The sequence below is a fragment of the Engystomops pustulosus genome, chromosome 1 (genome assembly GCF_040894005.1).
Source record: "Engystomops pustulosus chromosome 1, aEngPut4.maternal, whole genome shotgun sequence".
Classification (NCBI taxonomy): domain Eukaryota; kingdom Metazoa; phylum Chordata; class Amphibia; order Anura; family Leptodactylidae; genus Engystomops; species Engystomops pustulosus.
Window position 1 is genome coordinate 174,967,060 of NC_092411.1, and position 21,449 is coordinate 174,988,508.

At 42.7% G+C, this 21,449-nt stretch overlaps 1 long non-coding RNA gene across 1 annotated transcript; it reads right to left on the reverse strand.

Annotated features, from left to right (window-relative positions):
- Positions 1–15,556: 15,556 nt before the first annotated feature.
- LOC140097770 (uncharacterized) lies at positions 15,557–16,285 on the reverse strand. The gene is made up of 3 exons (XR_011850080.1): positions 16,137–16,285; positions 15,904–16,054; positions 15,557–15,785 (listed from the first exon to the last, which is right to left on the reverse strand). It is a non-coding gene; the product is annotated as an uncharacterized lncRNA (long non-coding RNA).
- Between the last annotated feature and the right edge of the window lie 5,164 nt (positions 16,286–21,449).

Sequence of the window (21,449 nt, forward strand, 5' to 3'; positions counted from 1 at the left end):
GCAGCGCGACAACAGCCTGAGTATTTTTTCAACCTTTTCCCGATGATCATTATACATCGCCTGCGTTAAATCAATGAGAAAATGCACAGGTGGTAAGAGCAGAAAGCAAGGTAAGTATATGCTGCCCCCAGTGACCATTGCTGCCCCATTAGTCACAGAGCTGCCCCCATTAGTCACAGAGCTGCCCCCATTAGTCACAGAGCTGCCCCCAGTAGTCACAGGGCTGCCACCAGTAGTGCTAGCACTATCCCCAATAGTCTCAGGGCTAGCCCCAGTAGTCAATTCTACCCCCAGTAGTCACATTGCTGCACCAAGTAGTCACAGTAGTATTGGCTACTAGGAGCAGCACTGGCTACTGGGGGCAGTACTGTGAGTACTGGGGGAAGTACCGTGGCTAATTCAGGCAGGACCATGACTACTGAGGGCATTACTGTGCCTACTGGGGAAGCAATGGCTACTAGGGGTAGCCCTGTGACTACTAGGGGGTAGCCCTGTGACTACTGTGGGCAGCATTGACACTTCTGGGGGCAGCACTGACACTACCGAGGACAGCTCTGTGACTACTGGGGCAGCAATGTTCACTGTGGGTAGCCCTCTGACTGGGGACAATGTTGGCACTATTAAGGAGAGCACTGGCACTACTGGGAACAGCCCTTTGACTATGGCGATTGGCTACTCATGCAGGAACAGTGACTATTGCCACTGTAGGGGCATAACTTTGATCTTCAGGGGAACAACAGAAGACTTAAACTGGCTGCCATATCCTCCAAATAGAAGAAGAATTCTCCAATCAAAGACGTCACGTATGAGTTTCTGGATTTACTGTAAGTGCTGGTATTACATATTGGGCCACATTTATTAAAGTGTTTGCTCCAGTTTTCTGTCTGACACTGCTTGCATACATATTTATAAAGTGTTTGCACCAGTTTTGTGTTGCAGCTGCACTATGTCCGACAAGACAGAAAAAATGCACAATTCGATCACGCGTCACATTTCTGTCCAATGTGCGCCACAATTCTAATACATAAACAGAGTGAACCAGAAAAGAAATGGTGCATTCTGCCGGAGAAGTGCAGCAGGTGCCAGATTCATTAAGAATGTGTAATACATTTCATGAATATGTCACACACTGCTCCCTCTACAGCTCGGGTGTCAAACACAAGGCCCCCTGGCCAAATCCAGGCAGCTGCCTTGTGTTATCTGGCCCAGCTCTTGTTTCCCTGTGCTATTCTGCGCTCAACCGAATAGAGGCAGAATCTTATACTCCTCTGGCTTTGCTCCTATGAAGTGGCACCAGCAGCCATCTTCTTACTTCAGCTTGTATCGGCTGAACACGCCACTCTGAAGCAGGCACAGGGGATGATTTCGTCATATCCCATGTGCCAAGTTACCAATTGTGCAAGTTCTCCCACTTAAAAAGATGCCTGTAATTGACACCATAACTATGAGAGACTAAATGAGAAAACAAAAGCAGAAAATCACATTGTCAGTCTGTTTCTACCAAAGTTCTATTTCATCTGACCATGTAACATTCTGCAAATACTCTTCTGGAGCATCCAAAAACTTCAGACAGGCCCAGATATGTACTGGCTTAAGTAGGGAGGCATGTCTAACAGTGTAATGTGTTACTGATGGTAGCCTTTATTATGTTTGTCCCGGCTTTCCGCAGCTCATTCACTAGGTCCCCCTGTGCGATTTTGGCATTTTTGCTTACCATTCTTGTGATCATTTTGACTCCACATGGAGACATGATGCCTGATGCCCCTGATCGATAGAAATGATAGGTTGTCTTGTATTTTTTACATTTTCTAATTATTGCTCCCACAGATGATTAATTCACAACAAGCTGCTTGCTTATTGTAGATTTAGTCTTCTTACCTGGTGCAGAGCTCAATGCACATGACAGGAAGTGGAGGAAGGGCGAGGAAGCTGGATGCGTTTGGAGGAGAGAAGTTAGGCGCATGCACACAGAGGCTGCAGGTGCACCCCACCCCAGGACTCACCACATGCTGCTGTCAGACATCCAGGTATTGTGAATTAAAGGTATATAAACTACTGAAATGATTCAGAATGCTGACTAAGACATTCTTAAAATCAGCATAGCGTAGACCAGCGATGGCGGACCTATAGCACGGGTGCCAGAGGCGGCACTCAGAGCCCTTTCTGTGGGCACCCGGGCCATCGCCCCAGCACAACAGACAGGACTCAAAGAATCTTCCTGCAGTTCCAAGCCACTTAAAAGATGCTGCTTTCAGACATATTTTGATACTTACTTCTCTACTTAGAACTGTAGGAAGAGGGAGAGTTGAGTAGACAGGGCCGAATTATCTTTGGGGGACCTCCTGCTGGACCCATGTTTCTCTGTTTACAGAGGGACAATAGATAGAAGCTAAAATGAAGCAAATTTTTCATCTTTCTACTGTGTTGCTGTCCTCAGGAGGCCAATAAGATTGAAAGTTGTTGAAGAACAGGGAACAACAACTTACTGCTTTAACTTTTGGTTGGCACCTCACAATAAATAAGGTTGTCGTTTGGGCACTCAGTCGCTAAAAGGTTCGCCATCACTGGCGTAGACTATTGGAAGTTGTCACCAGCTAAGAATCACATTCCCAGTGACAGGTTTTAATGGGAGGGAGCAATTTTAATTTGGCCCTGATTCTGCCACATTTTTACTTTAATGTAGAGGGAGAACTGACTCCCTCTACATTAATCTGAATCTCTGTATCCTTATTCTATTAGCCTCACACATAAGCATCCCTGTCACAACCTGTCTTAGTCCCTGTCAAAGCCTGTCTGTCAGTCAATCCCTGTCTGTCTCTCTCCATCTTACCTCACACATAAGCTGACTTATACTTGCAACATCCCCCACCGGGGCCTAGCCTTTTCTTCGGGCCTGGAGGCAGCCGGGGCCCAGAATACCAAAGTGGCTGGTGGTTGTGGCCTAGGCATGCTGTTTCACGGTGCTTGGTATGGGTACTGGAGGGATGTTCTACAGCCTAACAGGTCTCCAGCAGGTGGTGTGTGCATGAAATATGGAGGGAGATGCTGAGGTACTGGTTCTCCCTGGGGCAACCCCTTAGTGTCTGTAATATACACTCACCGGCCACTTTATTAGGTACACCATGCTAGTAACGGGTTGGAGCCCCTTTTGCCTTCAGAACTGCCTCAATTCTTCGTGGCATAGATTCAACAAGGTGCTGGAAGCATTCCTCAGAGATTTTGGTCCATATTGACATGATGGCATCACACAGTTGCCGCAGATTTGTCAGCTGCACATCCATGATGCGAATCTCCCGTTCCACCACATCCCAAATATGCTCTATTGGATTGAGATCTGGTGACTGTGGAGGCCATTTGAGTACAGTGAACTCATTGTCATGTTCAAGAAACCAGTCTGAGATGATTCCAGCTTTATGACATGACATCCTGCTGAAAGTTGCCATCAGATGTTGGGTACATTGTGGTCATAAAGGGATGTACATGGTCAGCAACAATACTCAGGTAGGCTGTGGCGTTGCAACGATGCTCAATTGCTACCAAGGGGCCCAAAGAGTGCCAAGAAAATATTCCCCACACCAAGGCAGGATGGATCCATGCTTTCATGTTGTTGACGCCAAATTCTGACCCTACCATCCGAATGTCGCAGCAGAAATCGAGACTCATCAGACCAGGCCTTCTACTGTCCAATTTCGATGAGCTTGTGCAAATTGTAGCCTCAGTTTCCTGTTCTTAGTTGAAAGGAGTGGCACCCGATGTGGTCTTCTGCTGCTGTAGCCCATCTGCCTCAAAGTTCGACGTACTGTGCGTTCAGAGATGGTTGTAACGGGTGGTGATTTGAGTCACTGTTGCCTTTCTATCAGCTCGAACCAGTCTGCCCATTCTCCTCTGACCACTGGCATCAACAAGGCATTTCCGCCCACAGAACTGCCACTCACTGGATGCTTTTTCTTTTTCGGACCATTCTCTGTAAACCCTAGAGATGTTTGTGCGTGAAAATCCCAGTAGATCAGCAGTTTCTGAAATGCCACGTTCAAAGGCACTCAAATCACCTTTCTTCCCCATACTGATGCTCGGCTTGAACTGCAGGAGATTGTCTTGACCATGTCTAAATGCATGCCGCCATGTGATTGGCTGATTAGAAATTAAGTGTTAACGAGCAGTTGGACAGGTGCACCTAATAAAGTGGCCGGTGAGTGTATGTCCCTGGGAAATGGATGGGGAGCCCGTGATGGTGATACAGCCGTATCCAGGGAACAGACGGTGGCAACGTTGTGCAAAATAACTCACAGTTCTTTATTAGAACAACTGCAGGCAACGGGCCAAAACAATCTTGAAACAGATGCCGGATTACTGGAGTGGTCATGGAGAGTGTCCTCAGGGATAGATTAACCAGCCTGGAAGTAGATGCAAATCAATTAAAACAAAAATTAGAGACCAGAGATACACAAGGACAAATCTATACATATAGACCAGTACCAAGTAGCTGATTATAAGTCCTGTGCAGGTTATCACACCCAGACTAATGCCTCACAAAATCCATGGAATAAATACTACCTATTATACCTCTCAAAATGAGAAGAAGAAAGTGAGGCAATACAGCAGTACCAGTATAATAAAGCCAAATGCCTGTGTAATAAAAGTAGCGAAACAATTAAAGGTATTAGAGCCAGTCCTTATCAAGTATAGGTGATAATACTGCTGTGCATATTGACTAAATGAATACTGTTGTTTGCCCTATGCTTGTTTAGACCAGTCCTTCCTCACATCTAATGTTGTCTTTGTACAATTTTTATATCAGGGCTTGACTGCCCTTCTCTCCTGTAAATCAGCTTTATAACCCTGTCATGTATCTTTCAGCAATTTTTAAATTGTGTCTGTTTGTGTATATGTTTGATAATTTATTACCCTTCCATCGATATTATTGTATTGCCTCACTTTCTTCTTCTCATTTTGAGAGGTATAATAGGTAATAGGTAGTATGTAGGTGTAGATGAAGCTGTGTCCAGATGTGGATGCTGCAGCTTGTCCTGGGATTAACTGTGTGTCTGTGCTAGTAGTGCACAGACACTCTCTCTTTCTCTGTGTGTGCTCTGGAAGATGTGCTCTCTAGGAGTGCTGGGGCCTAGGAGCTGCTTATGTGGTGAGAGCATGTGCTCAGAAGCAAGGCTCAGGCCTAAGAGACTTTGCCCCTTCCTGTCCAGGGGTTTTGTTAAACCCTGGTCAGGTGGTGGCTCACTCTCCAATCACACTCCAGTTCACATGAAGAAATACAATTGGACAATAACTTTAGTAAACTTAACCCTTGCCTGTCCAGGCAGTATCTATTGCTGATAATTAAGTCCTACGGAATTCCCTCCTTATGAGTTGATCAGACTGACTGGATGGGTTCTATCAGGCTGAGGGCCTCATTCGCAACTACTCCTCTGCCCATGTATTGGCAGGGGTGTTGCATACTCATTGCCTACAGTAACCAATCACAGCCCAGAGCTCATATTAATTACCTGTTGCAGAATAGCAACCAATCATGGCTCAGCTTCCAACTGCCACAGCAGCAGCAGACAATGGCTCTTGTATATGGTGGTTATGATAATGCCTCATATTACCTCACATACTGTATTACTTCACATCTTACCTCACACATAAGCTGTATTATACACATTGCCTATAGTAACCAATAACAGCTCAGAGCCCATATCAATGACCTGTGGCAGAATAGAAACTGAGCTGTGAAGGGAACTCCAGGTCCTCTAGACTGTAGATCGATTTGAGTAAAATTTGGTGAATCTAGATATTATTTGCTCTGTTTCTGGCGGGCTTCTCCAGTCAACGATCTGATCCCTGTATAGGTGGGGAGGAGCAGGACTGCTTGGCTATATGAACTAGGTGTGTGACAGAATAATTCCTTCAATGGCCGCTAATTTTTAAAAGAATAATTTATAGTTGCCTTTCTTTGTAAGGACAGTGAAGTACAAGCATCCAGTATTCAGCCAGAGAGATCTGTTAACATCAGAGGAGTCCGCTATATATTGCTGTTCTTAGGTGGTGCACAGTGTGTCAAGTTCTATCACCTTGCAGTTGAATTCTTTCTTAACCCCTTATCACCAATGCTACCATAGCTACCATAATGACCAGTTTCTATTTTTAGAATCTGACATGTGTCATGAACACTTTAACATAAACAGGTAATTTTTAGCTGGTTTTCTTGTGGCATATTGCGTTTCATGTTAGCTGAAAAATATAAGCAATACGTTTTGCGTTATATTCTGAAAACAGTGGAAATTTGGTAAAAATTCTTAAAATTTTTTATTTTGAAATGTTTTTCTTTCCAGATAGTCAGACCACTCAAATAGCTTGATAACTAACATTTCCAGAATGTGTCCTCACATATTTCTTGGATGTTAGAAGGTTTCAAATTTTAGGTACAGTTTTTCTCATTTTCATGAAAATCACCACATGACTCACATTTTTAAGAGACAACTGAGCTTTTAAGTGATTTTGAGAGGCGTAAATAATAGTAAATCCCTATAAACTGACTCTAGAAGCTACACCCCTCAATGCATGTAAAACAACTTTTACAAAATCTGTTAAGGGATTATGATAGAATAACAAGGGGCAATATCAAAATTTCCTGCATGTGGAAAACATATATAGTATATATGGGCTTTTTTGTATATACAGCTTTTGGCACTTTGTAGTGAGGGTGCACTAACTAGTAATACAGTTTAAAACATCTTTGTCTTTATTTCTTCTTTAAAAAGAACACATACAAGCAACACTGGGAGGGATATTCTTTGCAGGACAAACAAAAGTCTGTCTGCTGTGAGGTGCATTTCTTGCAGGAAAACAATGAGGAGGTTAAGGGATTTTGATCCCATATCATGAGTTGTTTTCTTGGGGTTCCTAGGCAGTGGACATTCCAAAAAATAAGAATTTAATTGGCAAAGAGTATAAGCTCCTCTTCCCCACAGTAAAAACAATATAATAAGGTACACCATAAACCCTAAAGGTGGGTACAAAAACATGTATATGTTCAGGAATAAGAATGCTTCCAGATAACAAAGACAGCTCATGTATTCCAGAACTGTAATATTACAGTTATATACACTTATATAAGCAACACAACTGTTAACTATAGTAATCAGACCTGACAGGAAGTACCCTAAAGCAGATGGCCAGCATACCCTTCAAAGTCCAAGATTAACGAAGCGAAGCTCTGAGTTGAGTTCATAACCATTCTTCCACCTCTCCAGAAGTAGAGAAAACATTGTTCTTTCACTGTTCACTACCAGCAGACAGGCCATATGTCATGTAGTAGGGATAGTGTCTGTTCCCGAGTCTCTTCTTGATGTCTGCTAATGTAAGTCTGCGTTTTTTTTGCAATCTCTCCTATTCATGAAACTTGCAAGCATGGGGTGCGTTGGCTCTCAGGGTCGTGGTGGACAAGCAGGGACTCTGTGAGCCCTCTTCACTGAGAATATTGAGGAAAACTCAGCTTCTGGAAACAGGGTTTTGACCCATCTTTCGAGGAAGACTTTAGGGTAATGCAATTTGGCCTTCTCAGGCAGCCCAACAATACAAATGTTATTGCGCCGCAGGCTGTTTTTCAGGCCAACTTTTGTCTTAGCTGTTTTGTAGTCAAGTTAAGATCTGAGATGGCCCTTGGCAACTGGGTCTTGCGGTCCTCCACTTGACAGATCCTTTCCTCATTATGTTGACCGTCTCCTGCAGGTTTTGTAGGCCTCGGTGTAGAAAGCTTACATCTACTCTGACCTCGTCTAGCTTGCCAGTCAAAGAACTTTTATATGCAGCTGTTGTAGATAAAATTTGCTTCAAAGTAAGTTTCTCTATCGATTCTATCATGTCTGAGGATGTGCTAGGCTGGTCTGTATTAGGGTGCATTCACACTACCGCAAGGGGGACGTATATACGGCCGACGTATATACGGCCGATATACATCCCCCATAGACGGCAATGGGTGCGCAGCGCTCTACGGGAGCGGTACATGTCCTATTTTTCCAGGGCATACGGCGCCGTGCGCCATATATCCCTATGGAGAGGGGCGGGGGTGAGCAGCACTCTCCCCCTCCTCCTCTCCCCGCGCTGCCGTGTGCCCGCTGTGCTACGGTACAGCGGGCACCAGTCGTGTGAATCCAGCCTTAGAAGTGGCACTGGTCTGGACTGAGCTCTTGGGAAGAGGAGAGTGTGCACTTTCCACAGGGTAAATTCTGGCTCATTCAATTTCTCTGCTGCATTAGATTTTTGAGGGATCATTGTCCAGGTGGAGAACCTGAGTAAGTTTGTGGAAGGGTAAAGTAGATTGTCGCTGATCTGCTGCACAGGTGTATCGATGAGGTGAGGAGACAGACCTGGATGTTAAACATTATTACCTCCTTGACCACAAAGAACTAATAGCTTCTGACACGCACAGTGGTACGGGAATAGTCTCTGAGGCTAAAGTATTTGGACTCCCAGGACCACCGCGGGGGATAAAGATGCTAGCCGCAACCCGGGAGCGGAGTCTAAGTGGACTCCTGGTCTTCGGCAGAGCCAGCCGCAAAGCGGGATGGTCTTGCTGCGACAGGGAGCCACCAGGTCATTCCACGGGTGCGACTAGGCTCGCAGTGGCAGCCAAGGTAGGACACGGGAAGGCAGGACCACGGGATGGCAGGACCACGGAAGGATGGCTGGCAGGACCTCGGAAGAATGGCTGACCGGACCGCCACAGGATTACAGGACCGCCACAGGATTACACCACAGGAAGACGGGAACACCACAGAACACGGAGGCGTCTGGAAATTCTCAGGAGGCTTTCTCTTCAGCAGAATGACCTGAAGATCCGGCAGGGGATGCTGAGAGTCGCCAGGCTATATAGCAGAGCCGGGATGCCAACGCCAATAAGGAGGACGCTGGACCTTTAAATACTTAGAGAGTCGGGCGTGTGCGTGCCCTAGAGAGCGGGGGTGCACGTGGCCTAGTCCGCGAGCAGGAGCCAGGAACACAGAAAGGTAAGCATCATCCTGGGGGAGCGGGGGCAGCGGCAGCACACAGCGGAGCACGGGTGCTCCCGTGATCCGCAACATGGATCGCAGGGGCACCCATGCCATGACTCCAGACCGGGGCCAGGCAGCGCACTGGTTCACCCGCGATCCGAGTTGTGGATCACGAGGTCACCCGTGACAGCTCCCATTAAGTATCTCGGGTTGCGTCAGTGCTTTGACTCAGATAACTCCTTCCGCCATCTCCACTTGTCCGGAGTGTAGTTGAGCTGTCTAGGTACTTTGAGTGGCGGGCAGCGGCGTATAGTAAGTCTTAGTTGCTGTATGACTTAATGGGAGTACATTTCTTTCCCGACAATGTAGATGGCTGTAAGTGTCCAAGGGTTTCACAATGTCCCTCACCGACACTGAATGGTTTCTTGCAGTGTTGCCGAGTCAATTGGAAGTGTAACGCAAATGATGAGAGTTCTTCTGGTGCCTGCACAGAGGCGACAGTGGAGTGAAGCACCCTGGACCTCCTTGTGGCTGTGTACCACTGCATCTATGGGGGTCCTCTGCACGGATCGCTGATAAAGCACATGTGTGTCCAGCATGTAGAGCAGGACTCACTGAGCATCAGGGGACAGCAGTCTAGATCACTGGATGTCCCTGATGGATGGTATGGATTTGTCTGCCATTGCCACATGGAGGTTAGCTACACCACACGCCTGTCCAGAGTATGCAAGGCAGACAGGTATTGCCGGCCACACCAAATGGTGAACTCAGTCTGCGTGTGGTTGCTTATTGGCACAGGATGGGTGCATGATTCTGTGGGTGAACAGGGAATGCAGGTGTATCCTGCCATATTGGCTGCTGGCCATACCCCACACTGTTACTATTTTAACTACTGTGGGAGATCTGTTACTATGAAGGCTCCTGTGAGGCACTGTGACTTTATTGGGGTATTAGTCTTTGACTATTTTGTCTACTGTGGGATCACTGTTACGATATTGGCTAAAGACGGGGTGTTTCTACGACACTGGCTACTGTGGAACCCTGTTTCTATATTGTGTAATTATTAGAGGGGGGTTAGGTAAGTAGGAAAGCGGACAAGGTAAAATAAAACTTTTATTAAATCCTTGTTAAAATCTGTTTAGGAAATACACTGAAATAGAATTAAAGTGCTCTAAGGATATATTCTTTTCTGATCCTATATAGGCACAGGGTGACCCCTGATTTATGTCCCTGTGCTAATAATTAAATGGATCAAAGGACAGAAATTAGCTAAGAATTATAATGTGTTATGGACTGCACCATTCACATTATGCTCTGACTGCTCCTAGGGACATACATTGTTGCTGTATCTGAATAGATGCAGTCTTTTACATAGAAAGTAGACTGAAACAATAATGAAACACTGTAGTTTTTGTGTCAGTTAAAGTATCAGTCTCCTACACATAATTGTCAGCCACTGTAAAGACTGATGCGCTGTAAGATCGGCACAATCTTTCCCCGATTATGTCATTTGACCATATGCACAGATATTTCAGTTTGTGCACTTTTGCCCTGTTGCTTTCCTACTTGCCTAACCCTCTCTAATAATTGCATAATATTGATGGGATACACCAGGGCAAGATCTCCAATTCACTTCTGTGAATATACTGTGGAACTGTGTTACTATATTTGGTACTGTGGAGCTACAGTGGGGCTCCTGTTTCTATATTGGCCACAGTGGGACCCTGTTATAATATTGGTACTGTGGTCGCACTGTTACTGTTTTGGTTACTAGGCTGGTCCTGTAACTATGACTACTGTGGGGGCACTGTTACTATAAGACTACTTTGGGGGCATCATAATGATCTCTAGTAGAGCAAAACAACAGTATTAGTTTGTGACAAGAAGGTGGAGAGATGTTTATTTTAAATTCTACACTAGAAGACTATAACGTTGAAAAATAACAATCAAATTGCTTTTAGATACAAAATATTTTTGCATGCCACTCGACTGACTGACTTCTTGCTACTAAAGTAGGGAGCTTTTTAATAATAATTTTAACCACACCATTGTGTATAGTGTATTTTTACACTTGTTATTTTTTTTTACCCAATTTAATATCAGTTGAAGCAAGACAAGCCAAGTGTATGTATAAAAGCCACTTCCTTAACAATAAATAACCAGGACAAGCAGAAGGTGCCAAGGCAGTGTCTCCTCTCCTAACAATTATTTAGCTGTTGGCAAAAGGTCAAAAGGTAGAACAGGCTTCAAACTAATGAGGTGGAAAATGTCATAATGTTCACTGCCCTGAGGATAATATACTGCAGTATATTGGGATATTTACTTTAAAATGTTCTCTCTTCTGTTTCTGTAATATTTTAACTCCTTCAGCATTCTGTTTTCCTACAAACTGCTGAAAAAACACAAAAAAACACATACAATGAAGGAAATGATTACCTGGCTGATTTTGTAAGTTTGTAAGATTTTGCAGGCTGTGCACTGTATGTTGCCGTATACACATGAAGTATTCAACGAGAACAGAACCAGTGGGAGGTGCATTCTGCCAGCCAGCCAATAGTTAGCCATCCCACTGTTTGCTCTATCTTTTTACCCTGTACAGAGGGGTACAGTGCCACACACGTATGGCACCGTACTGCAGCCATGTTGCTATATCCGCCTATGAGTACATTTATACGGCCGCAAATTTGCGGCTGGATATACATCCTCCTAATGGTCAGGTGTATGCGACCTTATACGTTTCATACAGAACAGAAATAAAAGACCACTTAGAGGCTCTTAATCAACCCATTACCTGAATTAAAGATAGCTGTCTTATATTGTCAGATTTCTAAGGACAAGATCTCAGGCAATAGATCATAGACCTGTACAAAGAATGGGTTTTTTTTTTGCTTATTTGAACACTTTTCACCCCATCTTGACTGAAGAAAACATAAATGTAGTTATTTTTGCTAATTGATTAAACAAAAAAATACTGAAATATCACATGGTCATAAATATTCAGACTCTTTGCTCAGTATTGAATAGAAGCACCTTTTGAGCTAGTACAGCCATGAGTTGTGTCTCCAGAGATGCTTAATTGGGTTCAGGTCAGGGTTCTGGCTGGGCCAGGTAAGAATGGTCACAGCTGTTCTGAAGCCACTGGTTTGTTATTTTAGCTGTGTGCTTAGGGTCATTGTCTTGTTTTAGGTGACTCTTTGGTCCAGTCTAAGGTCCAGAGAACTCTGGAAGAGATTTTTCATACATGATATCTTTGTACTTGGCCACATTCATCTTTCTTTCAATTGCAAACAGTCGTCCTGTCCATGCAGCTGAAAAAGAAAAACCCATAGCATGATGTTGCCACCACAATGTTTCACTGTTGGGATTGTATTTGGCAGGTGAGGAGCAGTGCTTGGTTTCTTGTTTGTTTTTTGCAAACTATATGCCCACTTTCATATGTCTTGAACTGAGGAGAGGCTTCCGTCAGCACACTCTGCCTTTAACCCCCGACTGGGGCAGCAATCATAGTCAAATTTGTTTGTGGGGGTGGTCTAATTGAATGGTGCACTTTGAGGTACAGGTTAAGAGATTTTTATTTGTTATAATGGGTCTTCAAATCACAAAGCGTTTCGGGGAAAAGAACCCCTTTCTCAAGTGAAAAAGACTGAGTACAATAAAGGGAATGAAAGGGTAAAAAGTTTGTCCCATGGACAGGAGAGAGAACATAAAAATATAGTAGTCCATTTAAATCGATGCATGCCAATCTCAGTCTGAATATATGTATTGACTCTTTACATTTGCTTAGCGAACCCCACATCTCTATATATATGCCGCAGCGAGTTATTTTTCTTACACATGAGAATATTTGATTATATGAATCACTTTTTCCATCAGTTTATTTATTTATTTATTTTACATGAATTACAAGAATCAGGTTTTTTTATTTATTATTTATTTATTTATTCATACCATATGAACTATTATTTAATTATTCTTAATCATTTGAATTGTTGTTTGTTTATGTTGAGCATATGGATTCATATTATAATGTGAAAAATCACCATTACCTTTATCGATGCATAGATACCATAGATCAGTGATGGCGAACCTTTTAGAGCCTGAGTGCCCAAACTTCAACCAAAAGCCACTTATTTATCGCAAAGTGCCAGCGCAGCAATTTAAGCAGTAATGTATTTCTCCTTGTTCATTGGCAATGTTCAATCATTCAGCCTCCCAAGGACACCAACCCATTTGAAAGGAGGAGGGCAAATTCATCTATCATTGTAGGAAGATTCTGCAGGCAGATTCTTTGAGTTCTGTCTGGTGAACTTCATTTTGGGGTGATGGCCTGAGTGCCCACAGAAAGGGCCCACAGAAAGGGCTCAGAGTGCCGCCTCTGGCACCCGTGCCATAGGTTTGCCACCCCTGCCATAGATTATCATCAATACCTCTAACAGTTTACATAGTGTTGAACTTTTTAATCCCTTGTGTAACAATATAATTATATATTGTATATATTATATAATTATATAGCAAAAGTATTATCTATTGTTTTTAGTTCACATTGTCAAACCCCTCGTAACGTTTTATTTTCCTCAAAAGAGGTATATTTGTTGTTCAATTTCTGTATGCTTTGTTTTACACAATCTTTTCCTGATGTTAATACGGACTTCTATATTTGTATGTTCTCTCTCCTGTCCATAGCACAAACCTTTTAATCTTTTATTCCCTTTGTTGTACTTTTCCCCGAAAAGCATTGTAATTTGAAGACCCATTATAACAAATAAAAATCTCTTAACCTGTACCCCAGAGTGCACCATTCAATTAGAGCACCCCCACAAATATTATCCATATATATATAGTGTGGCGACGTTACACAGGAGATTTCTAGTTGGAGGCAGCACCTGAAAAAATTTACCTGAAGCTCAAAAATAGCGTTGTGCCTATCCTAAGCACAACAGGATACAGTGAGCACTTAATCTCAAAGATGTCACCCTATTAGCGCTTTCTCCCTTTCCTTTCTTGCCACTTTCTACTACCATAGTTGAATTTGTGGACTTTCTCCCATCTCCCTACTGCATCATATTAACCACCATATACAGGAGCCCTGATTGGTTGCTTTTCTGCCACAGGTCATTAATATGAGTTCTGGACTTTGGTTACTATAGGAAATAAACATTAAACAGCTCATGTGTAAGGTAATATGGATTTTGATACAGAGATAGGGGGAGATTTATCATAAATGTCTGAGGTAAAACTGTTCGAGTTGTCCATGGAAACCAGTGAGAGATCAGCTGTAATTTTATAAACAACTGCGGGAAAATGAAACATGAGCTCTGATTGGTTGCCATGGGCAACTAGAACAGTTCTGCTCTGACACTTCTGATAAATCTCCCCATAGACAAAAAGACAGTCAGAGACAGAGACAAAAACAGGGACAGTCAGAAAAAGACAGTCTGAGACAGAGGGAGATGGAGAAAACCGGAGCCAGAGACAATCACAGTCAGAGACAGATAGTTGGAGACAGACAGTAAAAACTAGAGACTGAGACAGTCAGACAGTCAGAGACAGACAGAAATAGGCAGAAACAGATAGAGAGAGTCAGTGACAAAGGAAGTTGGAGACAGAGATATAGATAGTCAGAGACAATCGGAGATGGAAACAGTTAGAGACAAAGAAAGTTGGAGACGGAAACAGATGACGACAAAGACAGGCAGAGACACTCAAACCGAGATAGTCAGAGACAGTCGGAGATGACGACTGTTGGAGACAGAAATGGTCACAGACAAAAATGTTCAGAGACAGAGATAGACAGAGACTGCCAAAGTTGAATGGGCCTTTATCTGTCTGGGAGGATCTAGATTGGAGACCCTGCAACACATCTCTATAGCTAGTCTGATCCATCCGGCAATGGATGCTTTCCCTGCCACTTTACCTACACTTTACCCTGGAACTGCAGAAAGAGATATTCTGAGTTTCTAAATTGTTCAGTGGCCTAGAGATATGAAATTAAGCACCTTCAGACATCTAGGCCATGAAGCTTTTCTTCTTTAGCATTTTATGGATTGTAACAGAAGGAGGGAAGTGTGACAGACTGTTCTCTGTGGAAAGAGACAACTTTGGGTAGAGAACATGGATGTAAAGTTAAAGAAATTCTATCTTCCTTAATCTCCAGGTATGGGGCTTTGCCTGTATCTCACCCACTTTCCTAGCTGTTGGCAAGTAGGAACACTAATTTGAAAGTTAGGAGTCGTATGGAAATGTCCTCAATAGGTTCAAACAGGGCGTTTGATAACACAGACAAGACCAGAGACAAATCCCATGGAGGGATTCCTCAACGCAAGAAGGGTCTCATTCTGTCAGAAGCTTTTACTATAAGAATTTTCTGACAGTTAAGTGTCCAAAAAGGCACTTAATGCCTCAACCTGAACATTGAGGGTAGTATTCTTGAGGCCTTTATCCAAACCTTTTTGCAGAAAGTCCAAGATTAAGGAGATACTTGTTTGAATAGAGGATGAGTCTTTTCCAGGTAGATATATCTGGAAGGCTTTCCAGATTCTGGTGTATATCTTGGATGTCACCTTCCTGCTTCATAACAGAAATCACATGGTTTGAAAACCCCTTCTCTTTCAATAGTTTCCTCTCAATCTCTAAGCCATCAACTGAAGTTGAGAGAGGGATGGATAGAGGATTGGCCACTGAGATAACAGGTCTGGAACTTCCGAAAGATTTAAAATGTTATCCTTTTGACTTTCCAATAACAGGGGAAACCATGATTTCCTGGTTCAAAAAGGTATTATGAAGATTACTGATGCCCTTTGTTGTAGAATAAAAAAGGAGGAAAAGTGTATAGTAAGAAAGGAGGCCAGTCTTGAAATACAGCATCTATCATAGAAGATGAGTATGAGGGCTGGATGGAAAAATAATGAGGTACCTGACTGTTTTCTTTTGTTGCAAACAAGTCCAGGACTGGAATTCCCCATCTGTTAGTAGTCTGTTGGAAGACTGTTGGTGAAAGTCTCCATTTTCTTGGAAGCGGCTTAGGTAATCTGCTTGGATGTTTAACGTCCCCTACAGGTGGACTGCTGAAACAGAAAGCACATTTGGTTCTGCCCACTGAAAAATCAGTTGTGAAATTTTGCAAAGATTCGAACTATTGGTACCAACCTGTTTGTTGAGATAAGCTACTGTTGTAACATTGTTGGACTAGATCCGGAGATGTGTGCTTTGCAACTGAGGGCTGAAGAATTTTAAAGCCTCACAAACTGCTGAAAGTTCTCTTACATTTGAAGATGATCTTGCTTTGGAGCTCAAAGACCCTGTGAAAAAGAAGAGGAATAATGAGCACCCCACCTACACTGAACTGGCATCGGTGGTAATAATGTAAGGAATTTCTATCTTCCAACACACCCCTTTTAACAGGTTACTCTTTAAAAACCACCAATTTAGTGATGTCTGTACCTGCCGAGGGATCATGACTTTCTTTTCCAGATGAACCAGATCTTGATCCCATACTGATAAGAAGAAACTTTGCGGCACTCTGGAATGGGCGTGAGCCCACATAACCGCCAGAATCATTGAGGTCATCACACCTAGGACTTTCATAATCTGCCAAATCGGGACTAGAGTACTTGCCTTTAAGGAATAAATTCTTTAGGCAATGGAGATGATTTTGTCCTCAGGTAGAGTGGATAACATCCAGTAACACTCCTAGAAAACATTTCTGTGTAGAGGGGAGAAAATTAGATTTTAAATGATTTACTTTCCATCCTAACAGAGAAAGCATTTTGAGGAACAAATTCAAATCCATAAGAAACTGGGATGGCGAGTCTGCCCAGATAAGAAAATCTAATACAGAATTATTAGATGAAGAAACCACCACTTTTGTAAAGACTTTCCACTGACAGACCAAAGGGAAGTGCCTGGAATTGAAGATGAGTCAAACTGCCTTTTAAGAATACTGCCACTATTAGATATTTCTGGGAGGTAGGATGAATAGATATGTGGTATTATGCATCCTCCAAATCTAAAGTTACCATCTGTGCATCCTGTGTCAGAAGATTGGTGGCCATTTTGACAGTTTCCATCTTGAATTTTTAGTTGAGCCAATTATTAGTTGAGTTATTAGTAGTTTTGCTTGTATAAAGTGAGGGGGACAATATATTTCCCAAACTTCTGCACTTACGTGATACCACGTAAGGGCAGTCTAAGGCTACATGCACACTGCCGTGTGCCCGCCGCACCGTAGCACAGCGGGCACACAGCAGCGCGGTATATGCCTGCGGCGCCGTAATACGGGTAAAGATAGGACAGGCACATGTGCGGCACTGTACCGCTCCTGTAGGGCTTCGTGAGCCCATAGAAGTGTATGGGGGACGTATATCGGCTGTATATACGTCCCCCATACATGTGTGTGAATGCAGCCTAAGTGCCAATATTTTTGAGTATATTTTTAAGTCACAATTCATCAGGGCAATAGGTCTGTAGTTTTCAGGGCATGGTTCAATATTTGACTGTTTCAGTATTACCCTAATTATTGCTTCCAAACTAGTTTTCGCGATCTTACCCTGAGACTGCCAAAAATGAAACACCCTTAACAAGAAAAGGGCACAACTTACTCCCAAAATTTGAATAATGCATATTTGTTAAGCCATTGGGGCCAGGGGCAAAGTTTAGTTTGAGTTTCTTAAGTACTGCACTAAGTTCTTCTTGTATAATGGGGGCCGATAGTAGAGTGACTTGAGCTGCTGATATTTGAGGGAGTGAGAATGAAAGTAAAAATTGTTTAATTTTTTCTATTGTTGGTCGGGGACTATATGTATCATCCTTCACATAATATAGACTAGAGTAATATCTTATGAATATTTCTGCAATTTTTCTTGGGTCTCTAACACAGTTCTCCTTCTGCATTACTTTATTCTTTCTTTACAATTACAATTTAAGCAGTAACTTATTGATCCCTTGCTGTATCACAGGTTGTAATCGTGTTGATGTCCCGAGTTCACCAATACAATATACAATAGAAAGATGGAGACATTTGGATTGTAGCATCCCTCCAGGGTCCCCTGAAGAAGAAGAATCAGGGGACCCAGTGCAGGAGCTCCAATGACAATCCATCTCTATCCACACCTTCTCGCTCCTCCTGTAGTCCTGGCAGCCAAAGATTTAACTTTAAAATAGCGCTGAGCATGGCACGTCCTGGGATGTATTGGACCCCAGGAAAAGGCCTTGAGTCCTATCTGACAAACTATGTGTTGATGTGAAGGCCTGGGTGCCCACAGAAAGGGCTCTGATTGCCACTTCTGGCACCCGTGCCATAGGTTCGCCACCACTGCCCTAGAGGGTCTAAGAAACTGTGAAAAAAAAGAAAAAAAAGTTAAAAAAATTTAAAAAATGAATAAAATATTAAAAATTAAAATCACCCCCCTTTCCCTAGAACTGATATAAAACATAATAAACAGTAAAAAAAATCACAAAACATAGGTATCGCCGCGTCTCAAAATGCCCGATCAAAATATAAAAACGGTTATAACCAGCGGTGACCCCCGAAACGGGAAATGCAACTTTTATACCTTTTTACATGACATATAAAATGTAATAAAAAGTGATCAAAATATTGCACAGTCCTCAAAATGGTAGCAATGAAATGTCGGCTCATTTCGCAAAAAAATGACACATCACACAGCTCTGTACACCAAAGTATGAAAAAGTTCTTAGCATCAGAAGATTTTTTTTTTACATTTTTTTTTACTTTTTCATACACATTCATTTAATTTTTGAAAATTTATTAAAGCGCAATAAAACCTGTATAAATCTGGTATCACTGTGATCGTACCATACCAAAGAATACAGTAGAGGTGTTATTTGGAGTGCAGAGTGAAAGTCGTTAAAACGGAGCCCACAAGAACGTTACTTTTTTTTTTTCAATTTTTCCACATTTGGGATTTTTTTTCCTGCTTCCCAGTACACGGCATGTTATAATAAATAACATCACTGAAAAGTAAAAATTTGTTACGCACAAAATAAGCTCTCACACAGCTCTGTACACGGAATAATGAAAAGTTATGGATTTTTGAAGGTGGAGAGCAAGAAATGAGCAAAAAAACCGTGCGTCCTTAAGGGGTTTTAAGATGGAGTCATAATCTCCACGGTAGATTTCCAGATGGCACTATGCTTTCTTTCAATGTTAAATAAATTGGGGCATGATCTGTCCATGTAATTTGACCTATCCTGGATTCAAGACAGGATACCAATGCTGCGTTATTGACCAGGAAGAAATACAATACAAAGCATGAGAGTTGTCTTGGGGAGAAATAGGTATAATCCTTTTCTTCTGCATGGTGATATTACCATACATCATGCAATTTTTCTTCTGCTATTATCTGAGCTATATCTCTCTTATCACCTCTCACAACCTTAGAGCATTCCCATTCCTGTTCAGGGGGGATATTCTCCCTATAGCTTGTTTTTCCAGTAGCCCACATATGTTCCTAACAAAGAATTTTTGGCCTCTGTTTGGGGCATAGCTTACCACAATAGTATACGGAATATCATTAATTTCTCCTAATACTATAATGTATCTAACTTCTTTATCAAATATCAGTGTTTCTAACATACAAACTCCCGCTTTTTTAGTAGGTGCTGAAGCTTGGATGACTAACGGGAAATTTTGCTGATATAATCGAATAACATCTTTTTTAAGGTGTGTTTCCTGTAAAGGCGCTCCCGACTAGTCTCATTCTGCGACTCACAGCACACCCGCGGTCAAACACCATCGGACATCTGATTTGCCCAGACGTGCCCCTATGTGAGGGCCTTACCATCAGAAGACGGTAGGGGGCCAAGGCTCCATGTGTCCCGCCCCCGGCATCAGCCCTCCAGCACGGCTGGGATCCCCTAACTCCTGAGGTAAGCTACGCGAGACCTGGCACTAGCCAGAGAAGATTCCAGGTGTCCATAGGACAGGAAACAACTGAGGATAAGGGGGAAGGACCTACTTTTAAAGATTCCATTTTGTTTCCTGTCCCTGGGGGGAGACAATCCCTCCGGTCAGTGGCCTTGTGGAGGTGTGGGGAACTTTGGACAAGTTCTGGGTTGCGGATTTAATGTAGCCACATTAAAGTGTAAACATCATTCTGAGCAAAAAAAAATAAAAAACGTAGTTCTGCTCCAGGTGTCCTTGGGAATCATTCCTCAAAGTATTTTGCCTCTCTGTCTTCATTTAGATGGAGCGGGGGACCTGCCTCCTGTCACCTCATCACAAGCGCCTGCTGCTGACCAGTGACACTCTAGCTATCTCTCATATATACGCAAAGAAAGATCCAGCGGCACTATCTAATAAGGCTCAGGTGGGTGCAGGCGTCCTAAGATCAGGCCTCCCATCTTCCAATAATAGTATTCCAAAAAACGGGCAGCACTCCCAATTGTGGATGAATGAGTTTCTTTTATTCCGTAGTGAGCAACAACAGCAACGTTTCGGCTCAAAAGAGCCTTTTTCAAGCAATTTTTTTAGTGAACATGGTGAATATATATACCCAAACATGTGGTCACATGACCGCCTGTTACCAGCCCACCTAATTTGCATATTCTCGTTAAAATTACATATATGAGAGATAGCTAGAGTGTCACTGGTCAGCAGCAGGCGCTTGTGATGAGGTGACAGGAGGCAGGTCCCCCGCTCCATCTAAATGAAGACAGAGAGGCAAAATACTTTGAGGAATGATTCCCAAGGACACCTGGAGCAGAACTACGTTTTTTATTTTTTGTGTTTACTTTAGCAGCTCCTAGTGCCGTTTTTAAGGGTGACAGGTCCTCTTTAAACGGTTAAATTGAAAACAAATAGTCCAGATTTTATGGCATTAACCCAGGGACAATGATTAGTGGAGAAAGATTATAGACTTACGCTGGACTAATATGTACTGACAATGTTGTGCTTTTAACAAAATCCCACAGCACTCCATTGTTTATTAAAGAATCATTTTAATATAATATCCATTAAAAGCTATATTTTATCTATCATCTATCTATCTACAAATGGAAAGTCTATCTATCTATTGCAACACAACTGACCACACTGATGTATATTTTACCGACTAAATTGTTGCATAGTTCCCCACTACTTGCATTGTAAAACATATATTAAATGCATGCAGCCCCCAAATTAAATTCAGTACCCCAAATTATATTATATATTTTCCCCTTCAAGTTATAATTAGTAGCTCCCTCTTGCCCTTACCTTTCGCCCAATGGACCATTGGTTTCTAGAAACTCCAACCTACCTATAACTTTGTCATTGGTGCCAACATGCACCATGACTGCTGGATGCTCCCCAGCACCTGCCAATTATCTGTCAACCCGATCTGCAAAATGCTGAACCTCATCCCCAGACTGTCTTCTATGAACCACTTTTAATATAATCTTCCTCTACCAGAACATGTTTGACATTTCCTGTTCTCTCATTTCCCTTCTTACTGTGCCAAA